Source organism: Gobio gobio (assembly GCF_949357685.1).
Source record: "Gobio gobio genome assembly, chromosome: 2".
Taxonomy (NCBI): Eukaryota; Metazoa; Chordata; class Actinopteri; order Cypriniformes; family Gobionidae; genus Gobio; species Gobio gobio.
In genome coordinates, this window is record NC_137098.1 from 63,604,420 (window position 1) to 63,617,282 (window position 12,863).

The 12,863-nt window shown below is 41.8% G+C and overlaps 1 protein-coding gene across 8 annotated transcripts in view; it reads left to right on the plus strand.

Moving 5' to 3' along the window:
* kdm6ba (lysine (K)-specific demethylase 6B, a) overlaps positions 1 to 12,863 on the plus strand; it is a 127,750-nt gene that overhangs the window by 67,493 nt on the left and 47,394 nt on the right. The window contains exon 1 of one of the 8 annotated variants that reach the window (XM_079809162.1): positions 5,160 to 5,295. The exons of the other annotated variants lie outside the window; for them this stretch is intronic. The gene's annotated coding sequence lies outside the window, so the exon portion shown is untranslated. Of the gene's footprint in view, positions 1 to 5,159; positions 5,296 to 12,863 lie in introns of those variants that run through there. 8 annotated transcript variants of the gene reach the window in all.

Here is a 12,863-nt window from a genome sequence, read left to right on the forward strand (position 1 = left end):
CACTCTCTAACTCTCTGCAAGAAAAGAAAGTACAGGAGAAAGAAGGGAGGGGAAACTCAAACTATGTGTTTGTTAGGAAGTTCAGATTTTATCCAAAAAAAGGTTTTCATGATACTTTGAAGTTAGTTAATGAAGATCACTTCAAAATTACTATTACACTTCAAAAAGTTCATAAAGAGATTGTAAAACGAATCCATATGAATTGAGCGGTTTAGTTTTCCTGAAGAGACCTGATCGCTTTATATGATGTGAAGTTAGGCTTTTATTCGCATATAAACAGCACGTTTGAGCTTCCGCAAGAACCAATGAGTTTTGTTCTTGCACGTCAAGCAGGTTCGTTTGAGCTTCTGCTTATGTTCAGTGATCAATGTTAATATGTGAATAAAAGACTAAATTAAATCTGTTCATCATATAAAGCTATCAAGTGTCTTCAGAAATTTTGGACTGAACCGCTCAAGTCATATGGATTAGTTTTACGATCTCTTTATGAGCTTTTTAAAGCGTCAAACTGGGAGTTGCGTAGCTGTCAATGGAGCGACAGAAATCTTGTAGATTTCATTAAAAAGATGTTAATTTGTGTTCTGAAGATGAACGAAAGTCTTACAGGTTTGGAACGACATGAGGGTGAGGAATTAATGACAGAATTCTTTTAAAAGGCATTTAATTTTTTTTTTTTTTTTTATGATTTTAGAAAAGGATAGAGCAGTGCAAACTATATTAGTCTGACATGCTGACGTAGGGTTATTTGTCATTTGTGTAGAAAATGTTCTTTCCCCCTTACATAACTCTACAAAGGACTTTGATAACACCAACATTTCCTGACATACATTTATAACACCCTCTTCTCTTTTGTCTATTGGCCGAGAGTCAAATATTTCACTTCTCGTTGGCACACGGCCACATTTCTCCAGTAATAAATCAATACAATGGAAATTATGTAATGCTTAGGCGGCACTGAGGACTAGTATAAGTGGCTTTATTTGGCTTCTGAATTCTTTCACCCTTCCTTCCTCTCTCAGGAAGATTTTTAGAATAACTTTCATCTTTATTGGATCATGGGAATGGAATTCATGAAAGACGCTAAAAATAGCTTGAAACTGAATCAGTGTATCAGGGGACAGCTTTTTTATGTGTGTGTGTTTCTACTTTATTATTGAACAATGTAAGCATGACTTCTTTGCACTAAGTTAGCATGTTTTCCTTCCAGCCTGCTTTTTTGGGTCTCACAGTGGAACGTTTTCGGCTACACGTGGATATCCTCTGCTGTCCTCATTTGAGGGTGTGAGTGTGTGTACTTGAGGCTGATTCAAGGTGACAAAAGGAAAAAAGCTACAGCACAAAACAGCTGTTTCTTTATTCTCTCGCCCACGCATTGATCACACATGCACACACCCACAAATGCGTATCTCAGACATTCACACACTTCACTTGGTACATACTGTACATACACCTCTAGCTTTTTGTTTTCAGTTGGATCCACAAAACCACAAAAATTCTGATCTATAATGGATTTTATTTTTTAAATGAGCACTAAATTGATAATTTCTGACATTCTCGCTGACTAATGTAGTTGATGCCTTTATATCGAGAGAGCGTGATGGGCAATATCATGCAGACGGACACTACCATTCAAAAGTTTGGTCAGTAAGGAGCACAACTGTTTTGAATATTGGTAATAATCATAAATGCCAGTTTTTCTCTCTTGAAACTCTGCAGTGTATACGTGGGCGTTGGTCCTCTTTGCAGCATGAAAAATAAAACTTTTATTCAAATTGTGAATAGGTTATGTTCAGAAAGTGAGCAAACAGTGCTCCTTTTATAATGACTGAAGCTGTCAATCACTTCAGTTGCAGTGCGATTGGCTACTATGCTCAACACTGCAAATCACTTGTAAAAAGAAACCTTTGACGGTCTTCAGACTACAGAGTAGAGGTCTCCCACCCCCGCCCTCTCCCACAAGGTTCTATTCCGCTCCCTCCCGCTTAAAATCCACTGTGTTTCCACTGTCCGCTTACCGCTTAGAATCATTTTTTACACGATCCCTCTAAATTTAGACCTCGTTTCCAGATAAAACATTTCCCATAAAGCGTGACTGGGATAACAAATATAAAAGGTTGGCTATACAATAATTGTATTTGTTATTTTTGTCTTATGATACTGTCAACACCGTTAGAGAAATGTCACAGAGAAAAATAGGCTAAATCAAATACGACATCTGTCACTCAAATTATAAACGAAAACTCGCCAAAAATAAACGAAAACTGTCGGCTTACTAGCTATAGCTACTCCAAAATGAAATATTGTAAAATGACGTTTTTAACGAACGTCTCTCCTTCAAAATCCAACCACAAAGGCTGATTGTTCCCTCTGAAGGTGCTCTCATGGACGGGATGCAAAGAACTTATGCCGATTCAGGGCAGGGAACTGGGAACTGTGTGAACGCCACCATTGCAGAAAGTTTTGTTCACTTCAAGTTCAAGCGTAGATGCGCTGTCAAAGGCTGTCGGGAGCGACCGAGCTATTGTCAGACTGCCCGCTCCCGGCCAATGTACACCAGAGTTACCGACCACTACCGTCTTTGATTTGGACATTTACTCCCGCGCCGCAAGAAAACTTATTGGGTCCTGTGGTTTCCGCGAGTCAGCCGTGGGAATGCAGACCTCTACTACAAAAAACCGTTTGAAAGCAGCTGCCTATCAATACCGACCAGGCCCCACGGTTCGGCACGCATGTGGTTTTTCTAAGTCTAAGTTTAACCATCATAGAGTGAAAGTTTATTATTTGCACGTATTTTGTCTTACCAATTTACACATTCAAGCGATTTTAAACGCAGAAGAAGAGGCGCATTTCCTTGAGCTTGAACTGACACACAAAATCATGTCAAAATACCTGTCTCAGCAAGTGTTCTATCGGTTGTGTCTTAAGTGAATGTAAACCAGATGTGTGTCAGTATATTCGGTCCATGCATTCGCTCTTAAAGTAACAGCAGCCCAATATTCCTGCTCATTAATATTAGTAAAACAACAAAATACAGCTTTAACAAGGATTCATCTATATTTAATTTCTACAGTGAACACAATAGTGTTATTTTACATTTAGGTCTAATTATTACATTTATGTACCTGAATGCTTCTGTAAGACTGTGTAACCTTGTTATATAGTATTAATCTAAGCTTGTAATTATTTTATTACTGACTGTTCAATTGTCTTCAATGATGTTTGATCCGTGACTTAAAAACCGTAAATGATCCGAACCGTGAATTTTATGATTCGTTGCAATTTGCAAGACTACCTATCAGTGAGTACCGAATTTAGTCAAAATAGTCTTGGTTATTGGACCCGCAGTCCTCCACCCGTGCCTATTGATTCCCGACCCACACTGCAAATGACAATGTTAATATTTTTCCACCTATTACTAGACTGGGTAAACCCAGCCTGATCTGCCGGCAATTGACCGTTCGCAAAGACCCGCCCCCTTTAGTTACTGTTGCTATGTCCGACAAGAAACGTTCTCACGTAGAGAAAACACATCGCGGAGCAAAGAGGACACTGACAACACGCCGACAGACAGGACAGAGCAACTTACTTTTGATATGAAACAAACTTTGAAATTGTCATTTTTTTTAAAGAAATGTAAACCACTAATAGCGTTTTGTGGCTCTTTAATGTGTCGTGATCGCTGTAGTGTCTCAGTTAAAGCTGCTTGTGAACCGATCATCTCTTCCTTCTAGTTCATTGATAAGCACGAAATAAACATGAATGAACACTAAAAGAATTGTTTCAACCGCGGAAAGACGTCAGCACACCGTTTTTCCAAGTTCAAGTCCACCGACGTTAATCTACTATAACTCTCCTGACTGCTTTGTCGGACAAAACGGCAGATTCTGCGATGTGATTGGTCAGATCGCCTGTCAATCAAACGAAGGGGGCATTTGATTTCGCCTTGCAGCTCAGGCTGGAAACCTGTACATATTTCTATCCTGCTTCTTTTACAAATTTGCGGGGACCAATCACAAAACCGGCTTATCCACTTGCCGCGCTATTGGCGGGTTTAACACGATGACGGATAAAGAAGCGATGGATCGTTGATCTGATTGGATGAAGGACTATCCAATTGCGTACAGTCATTTGAACTATGCCCGTTGATCACGCCTCTTGTGCAGTAGAAAATACAGAGCAGACTCCCCAGACCAATGTTCAATCTTAAAAGATTCAAACCTATTACATCAAATATTAGTGTTTCACCTGGACTCCGACTACTACAGCAAGCCTAGTTCCACAACTAATCGGTCAAATGAAAGAAGCATCTGCCAGATGTTGCTAATTTCAACCTACCAATAAAGACTGACCCACTGGCCTCTATGATATATATTGATATAGTCCATTCAAGTACTTTTCAGCATTTTTGACAGAAATCTTGAGTATATTGCACACTTACTTAGTGGTTAGCTAAAATATTTGATAAACGAACATGCATATACGTGTATAACTTTTTGATTGGCGGGCATCTACAGAAATCTGTTCCACATTCTGGTGCAGATTCTTGATGCACTCAGATTTTGAAATATTGGAAGGGAATGAGAGAACGAAATATTGTAAATGGATCCCTTCCGCTCTCCGATCCCTTCTATCTGACACACAGGGAGGGATGGATGGAGGGAGGGAGGGAGGGAGGGAGGGTGAGAACGAGGCTAAGAGAGAGAGAGAGAGGTGACAGGGGACGGGGGGAGGGGCTGTTTAGAGCAAGAGATGCAAAAAAAACGAAGAGAGGCAGGCTGGCCTATAGCGGGGGTTGGGCTTAAGCACTGTGTGTGTGTGTGTGTGTGTATGTGTGTGTATGTGTGTAAGAGACCAGCTCCTTTCCTCTCTTTGTTTGACTACTGAGTGGAAAAAAGCAGAGAGAAAGAGTGTGTGTGAGTGAGAGGGAGAGAGAGAGGAGAAGGATTGACGGAGGAAAGCAGAGAGAGAAGAAGAACGAGGGAGACACACTCTTTTTTTCTTTGGCTAAAAAAAGAGAAGGAATTCTGTTTTGTTTGGAGCTGGAATGCTGCATCCTCTTGACTGTGTCAGCTTTTGCATGGTGTGTTTTTGTTTGCAAGCCCTGCTGCCGGTGTGTGTGTGTGTGTGCGTGCATGTGTGTGTGTGTGCGTGTGTGTGTGCGAGAGGGGGGCAGGTAGTCAAGCCTGCAGCTGGTTAAAGGGAAAATAAGAGCCGAGATTTTCCCGAACAGACCGAACGAGCAGCTCTCAGTGTGGAATTACCTCAGAGACACAGGGAATAACGTTGGGAAACACGGTAAGACATGCCCATCCACCTCTATCCACCGCTGGCCGCTCTGGTTCTTTGTGCTTCCAGCAGGGCATTTAAACTGAACTCACGAAAGTATCCGGGCTGCGTTTGGACAGCTCAGCAGAATAAAAAACGCACGCTAGAGAAAGTTGCACTGCTTTTTCCAGTCGGAATGCTGCACAAAGGAAGCTTGTTGTATGTACTCAGTCCGGCTCGCTCTGTTTATGTTCTGCCTGTCACACACACACACACACACACACTCACTCTACAGCAAAAAAAAGAAGAGACAAAACAGAAATGCATGTTCTATTTCCAGTGTCTCCTTCCCTCACATCCATATGGAGAAGCAGGGTGTATAGCTGATTGTTCCTGACAAGATTTCTGTTCTGTTAGCGACTCTTTGTTGAGTTTGTGTAATTGTTTTGCAGGTGTGTGTTGTGCTCATAGGGAAGTGGTGATTGGTTATGGATTATGTGTTAGTTGAGAACTAGAGTAAAACCCCGGCGGCGTGAGTGTGTGTGAAGCTCCGCTTCCTCCTGGCTGTGTGTCCGTCTCACACAACCCACATCCATTACCGGCATCCTGGAGTGTTTCGATCAATCAAGAGTCATTGTGTGTATATGTGTGTGCGTTGCTGGGTGTGTATCTGTTGGCTCCGCCCCTAATTAAAGCTCTCCACTAAGATAAAGAAACACAAAACATTGCCGGAAGAGCACACTTCATCATTGTCATCAGGAGATCTGTAAAACAATCTCAAGTCTTCATCTGTCAGTATTCGGTTTCTCCATTCCTCAATGGTTCTCCACCGGAAGAACATCCTCCCTCTCTCTCTCTCTCCCTTTCTCATTCTCTCTCTCTCTCTTTCCTCACCCCGTCCATCAGCACAAGAGCAAATAGTGACTGTCTGCCCTGAAACGCATTTGGTGGTGTGTCGCCCTCGGGCCGCTTTTGCTTTTAGCCTACATTCGTGTTGGAGCTCCTCTAGCTGCTGTTTAAGCCGAGCACAATCCAACACTGTTGGCGTTAGGGGTGTGAGGACTGTTATTACCCATAATGCCATGGTGATTAGCAGCGTGCTAATCTATTCATTAGCTGCTAATCTAATTGTCAGCTCTGGTAATGACTGGGCTGTTTGTGTGTCTCTGAAGTAGTTTATGTCAAAATACTGTTGTTAGTCCTCGCTAACTTGGCACCACTGTCATCGAAACAGAAAAAAAATAAGACAAAATGACAATTTTTCTGAAAGTTTCCAAATGTTATGTTATTGTTTAGAGTAATAGCATAACTAATTGCTAGTGGTCTTTTAGCTGAAACCGTGCTCTTGTATTTGGTACCCGGATGAAAAACCAGCTTGAGGCGGTTTGCTGGTCTTATCTGGTTTTAGTGGGTCTCCTAGGCTGTCCCAACTGGAGTTTAGCCAATTTAGCTTTGACTTCCCAGCCTGACCAGCTGAAGTTTCCAAAATGGCTCAAAAACCAGACCATCAAATCATCTTTGGTCGTTTTTTTCCCGATTTAATTCCTGATCATGTTGGCTTTGACTCTATTATAAGCCCTCTCTTTATCACTCCCTGTGATGGGCGTTTGTTCTTCTGCAGATGTGGTGAGGGTGTGTGTGTGTCCCTGAACCCCACCCCCCAGGACAGGCCTGGCTGAACGGGGGATTGTGCATTCATTGGAATGGAGAGAGAGAGAGAGAGAAGGGAGGTAGGAATGATTGAGTGGGCTGCCTGGAGAAGAAAAGGAGACGGAGAGAGAGAGAGAGAGAGAGAGAGAGAGAGAGGGGATGGGGGAGGGGAAATGTTGCTTGGCTGGTGTTTTGCTCTTTGGTTGAAGGAGGAGAGGGGGAGGTGGTTAAGGTATAGACACCCAGTGCTGGTTGGTTTGAGAAAAGGAGATGTACAAACATCATGGGACGGGCAAATGGACAGATTGCTGGAGATCAAGTTATATGTGCTTTAGTGAGAGAGAAAACACAAACACCATGATCTGAACTATTTACACAGAAATATAATACTAATAAACTGACATTCAGAGAATTAACCTGATATTAATACTTGTCAGTGCACTGGAACTTCATAAAATAACCTCATCCATCCATCCAAATGTCCGTCCATCCATCCATCCATCCATCCATCCATCCATCCATCTATCTATCTATCTACACTATCTATCTATCTGCACTTCTGGTTAGACCTAAACTGCATTTCGTTGCCTTGTACCTGTACTTGTGTAATGACAATAAAGTTGAATCTAATCTATCTATCTATCTATCTATCTATCTATCTATCTATCTATCTATCTATCTATCTATCTATCTATCTATCTATCTATCTATCTATCTATCTATCTATCTATCTATCTATCTATCTATCTATCCAACCATCCGTCCAACTATCCATCCAACTATCTATCCATCCATCCAACCATCCATTCATCCATCTATCCATTCATCCATCCAACCAACTATCCATCTATCTATCTATCCATCCATCCATCCAACCATTCATCCAACCATCCATTCATCCATCTATCCATTCATCCAACTATCCATCCATCCATCCGTCCAACCATCCATCTATCATCCATCCAACCATCAGTCCAATTGTCCAATCATCCATCTTTCCATCTATCTATCAATCTATCTATCCATCCATCCAACCATCCGTCCAACCATCCATCTTTCCATCTGTCTAGCTATCCGTCCAACTGTCCATCCATCCCTCCATCTATCCATCCATCTAACCCTTCGTCCAACTGTCCATCCATCCATCTATCTATCTATCAATCTATCTATCCATCCATCCATCCATCCGTCCAACCATCCATCTATCCATCTGTCTAGCTATCCGTCCAACTGTCCATCCATCCCTCCATCTATCCATCCAGCTAACCCTTTGTCCAACTGTCCATCCATCCATCCATCTATCCATCCATCCATCCAACCATTCGTCCAACTGTCCATCCATCCATCTATCCATCCATCCATCCATCCATAGAATCAAATTAAGTCATAAATTTGACTCTACTGTTGTATGTGTTTTTAATAATACTTTTACAAATTGTAAATTCATTTTGTCACGGCAGTTGCTGCTTCTGTGAATTGTGTTGGGATGGCAGTTCAAGTGGTTTCTTGGTGAGATCATTTTTTATTTGTTTTGTTTGGTAAATTTTGTTGAAGTCACAGAGTTGGTAGGATAGAAGTGAATAGTATATCTGTCTCCCCTCTGTCTCAGTGTCAGGCATTTTCTCTCTCACACACACACACACTCTCATAAATTCCTTATTATCGTTAGCGTGCAACTCGATCACTCCAAACGCACACACACACCTGTGTTTCTACGCCTCCTTTGTCTCGCTTGAGTCCCCTGGGAATGAGGTGGTACTGACATGCACATGCGTACACTCTCTTGAGTAAACAACCAAAGATGTTTTTCCTGGAATATCGAGTTTATTTATATTTAACAGCATCTTTGGTCTCTAGCATCAATGCTACAGTGCTTCTTTTTTTTCTTCTTCAGAAAAATGCAAAGCAGGGATTCAGGCAATTTATAAATCCAGGGATTTATTCAATATTATCATTCAGGGTGTATGGAGTGTTTATAAGGGAAACCACACGTAAATCATAAAGCTAAACATGCACAAATTGAGTGACATGAAGTTAAACCCATGATGTGGTCCCGAATTCAAAGAATACATACATCATAACTTCCACAATCATTTTCATCTATGTTTAATGTTTAATGTTCATTATGAGTCGGTGGGCAGGATTAACATAATGAGGCGGTTCGTAAAAAACAAAGAAGATGGCGATCAGCGGTCTTTCGAATCGGCTTTGGCCGCGACTCTGGAAGACTTGGAGTTAAGCTTTTCTTTGAGGAAAGAACAAAGAACGGATACTTCGAAAGTTTAATCTCTCAACTAGCTCGACTTCACCTGCTTCGTTGCTCTGGTTGGTTGTAGCGCTATCCTATAGCGTGCAGAGGGAATCTGAAAGACAACCGTTTATCCCGCCTCTCGGATTGAGCCCTGCCAATGGTGAGTTTCCAGACCCAACATCTTGATGTGGGTCTGGCTTGTCAGGCTACTTCCCTACAATATCACCTCAATCATTCTAGAACGGTTAATTCTTTCCGAACAGAGCTATTCATGTCATCTGGTGAAATTGTTTTCAGATCGCAAAAGAAAAACAAAATACCGCAATGTCAGTTTTTCAGCCCTATTTTGGAACATCACACACCTGTTTCAGTGGAAACCATGTGCTCAATGAAATAATCAAACACCCCAAAATGTAGCTCCCTGCAAAGTGCATTATGGGTCATGACCCTTCTGTGACCCCTGGGAGTGATCGATGGGCGTTTCGCATTACTTAAATGGAGTCATGTGACTGAGCGATAGAGTTACAACATCAATGGGTGAAATGGCACCCGGCCAATCGATGGCCGAGATCATAGCGATATGGAGAGCGAGAAAGGTCATCTCAGGGTCAAAAGTGTGTATTTGAGCTTGCTTTCTGTGCCCATTTCTTCATTGTTCTGTCATCACACTTTCCTCCCTGTTCTCTCTCTCTCTCTCTCTCTCTCTCTCTCTTTCTATCCTCTGTAATACCATTAAGTGTGCGCCGTCCTTCTAACCCAGTTCTCCAGTGAGCTTTGACCTCTTGTGTAAGGTGTGTATTTTTGTGAGAGAGAGATTTTAACTGTACTCTGACCTGTTGTGTAAGGTCTGTATGCTAAGGTGTGTGTGTGTATGTGTTGGTGTTGTGTAAGGCGCCACATTGATGTGTGTGTGAGGTGTGCGATAAGAACTGGAGCCGTTCAGGCTGCACAAGGACGAGATTCTCTGCAGGTCTGTACGAGATTTAGTGCCTTTCTCTGGACTGTGATTTGTGTGTATGTGTTTGCTCTGCCTCTCCTGCATTTCACACTCCAGCAACCTGATCCATTTCCTCTAGATGAGGGAGCCTGTATAGACGACCCCCATGTGTGTCTTGTTGCAGTCAAAGCCATTGTTGATGTTGTAATTGATTTCTCACTGCTCTTGTTTCTGTAGTGAGAGATGTCTGGAGCGCTTATTCAGCTGGCTTAAAGTGTGTGTGTGTGTGTGTGTGTGTGTTTATGAATGTGTTTTATGAATGAGTATTGGTTTTGTAGATAAAGTTATATTTGTCTTTCAGTCACATAATAAATTGCCCATTTGTCTATATCTCTTGCCCTTTGTTTCCAGTTCACCTGCATGAAAAGTTTTAGGCCAGAAACATTACACACATGCGTATTCGATGGACACTTCACTATCCCATGAGGCCATGGGAGAGGATTTATGAATGGCAGTAGGGGTGTGCGATACCCCAATTTTTGAACGATTAAAATGTCTTCACGATCTGCCTTTGAAGAGAGATTGTAGTATTTTGCTACAGTTGCAGTTCTGGCGCCCCCATCCCGAAATACTGTTACGCGACATACATTCACATCACATGTTTAGTAACTAGTATTTGCAGTTTTTCACTATATCGCAAGTTTATTATTCGCATACGGTTTTAAAGCTGAATGTGCGAATCGCACGCACACTAAAATCCTGTACTGAGTATTGTGTTTAAACTGTCAAATACACTCAAGGTTTACATAAAAAAGTCACTGTAAACAGTTGGGAGAAAATTAGATGCCTGTCTGTACGTTTGCTATATTAGAGCTTAGCATTCAGTCTTAAAGTGACAGTAGCCTAATAAACCTGCCGTTGTCAGTCATTAATGTTAATCAAACAACAAAAGACAAAGAGAAAATCGCTCTTGACCGATTCATATCAGTAGCTTTAATAAAAATCAATGTATATTTAAAGGAACACGCCGACTTTTTGGGACTTTATCTTATTCACCGTATCCCCCAGAGTTAGATGAGTCCATACACACCATTCTCATCTCCGTGCGTGCCATAACTCTGTCTGACGCACCCACCTCTAGCCTAGCTTAGCACAAAGACTGGATGTAAACGGCTCCTGCTAGCCTAGCTTAGCACAAAGACTGGATGTAAATGGCTCCAGCTAGCCTACTGCTCAATAAGTGACAAAATAACGCCAACATTTTCCTATTTACATGTTGTGATGTGTATAGTTACATCGTGTACTAAGACCGACGGAAAATGAAAAGTTGTGATTTTCTAGGCCGATATGGCTAGGACCTATTCTCTCATTCCTGCGTAATAATCAAGGAACTTTGTGCCGTACTATGAGTGCAGCGGCGCAATGATATTACACAGTGCCTGAAAATAGTCTAACTTCCGTCAACATAACCAACGTGACAACCTGCTTGCACAGAGAGCGCTGGGGAATATTTTCAGGCGCTGTGTAATATCATTGCGCCGCGTCACTCATAGTACGGCTCAAAGTTCCTTGATTATTATGCAGGAATGTTTACGCAGAGAATAGTTCCTAGCCATATCGGTCTAGAAAATCACAACTTTTCATTTTCTGTCGGTCTTAGTACACAATGTAACTATACACATCACAACATGTAAATAGGAAAATGTTGGCGTTATTTAGTCACTGATTGAGCAGTAGGCTAGCTGGAGCCGTTTACCTCCAGTCTTTGTGCTAAGCTAGGCTAGCTGGAGCCGTTTACCTCCAGTCTTTGTGCTAAGCTAGGCTAGCAGTGGGTGCGTCAGACAGAGTTATGGCACACACAGAGATGAGAATGGTATGTATGGACTTGTACGGTGAATAAGATAAAGTCCCAAAAAGTTGGCGTGATCCTTTAAGTGATACAGTGAAGTCTATGTAGGGTTTTATTTTTTACATTTATTCAATATCTTACTTGAATGCTAGTGTTAAATAACATAACTTTAGCCTAAACAGTCATTCTTTTTTCATTGCAGGGTCCAAATTACCTTGTAAGGGACATATTAAAAAGTCAAAACAAATTAAACACACATGGATGAATCGTTCACAATAAGATCGATAACATATATTTGCACATTTTCATTGCATGTCGACTTGCATGTGGTTTGCTGATTCCAAGACTATCTACTCATTCCCACTATTTTGACAAATTAATAATTGTCAAATGACACAGGACTGCCCTGGAACACTCTCACACTGGCCATCAGTCCGTCCTTATTGTTGAGCCCTGATAAGTGCCTGAAGGCACCTCATGATTTGGAAACAAGGCTCTGTTTTATGGCGTAAGCTGATGTTGTAATGTGATTCTTTGTTCTAAGATCACAATAATCTGTTTATGGAGACACTTAGAAGCTCTTAGCGGTGAGGTGGCATCATGAATAAGAGAAAGAAAGAGAAAAGAGAGGCGGGTTTTGGGAGTTGAGGTTTAGATGCTGAAAACTCTGAATCATTCTGTGTGTGTGTGTGTGAGCTGGCGTGGACGTGTTACCACCTTCAGTGCGGCAGGTGCGAGATACGAGGAGTGTGTAGAGCTGATCCCATTTGTTTTTAGCAGCAGTATCACAGGCAACTGCGGACGTTGCTTTCATTGAATGTTTATGTGGAGCCATTTGCTTGCAGCTATAGTGGCGTCCCCTGCTGTGTGTGTATGTAAGTGTGTGTGTGTGTGTGTGTGTGAGCATTCGT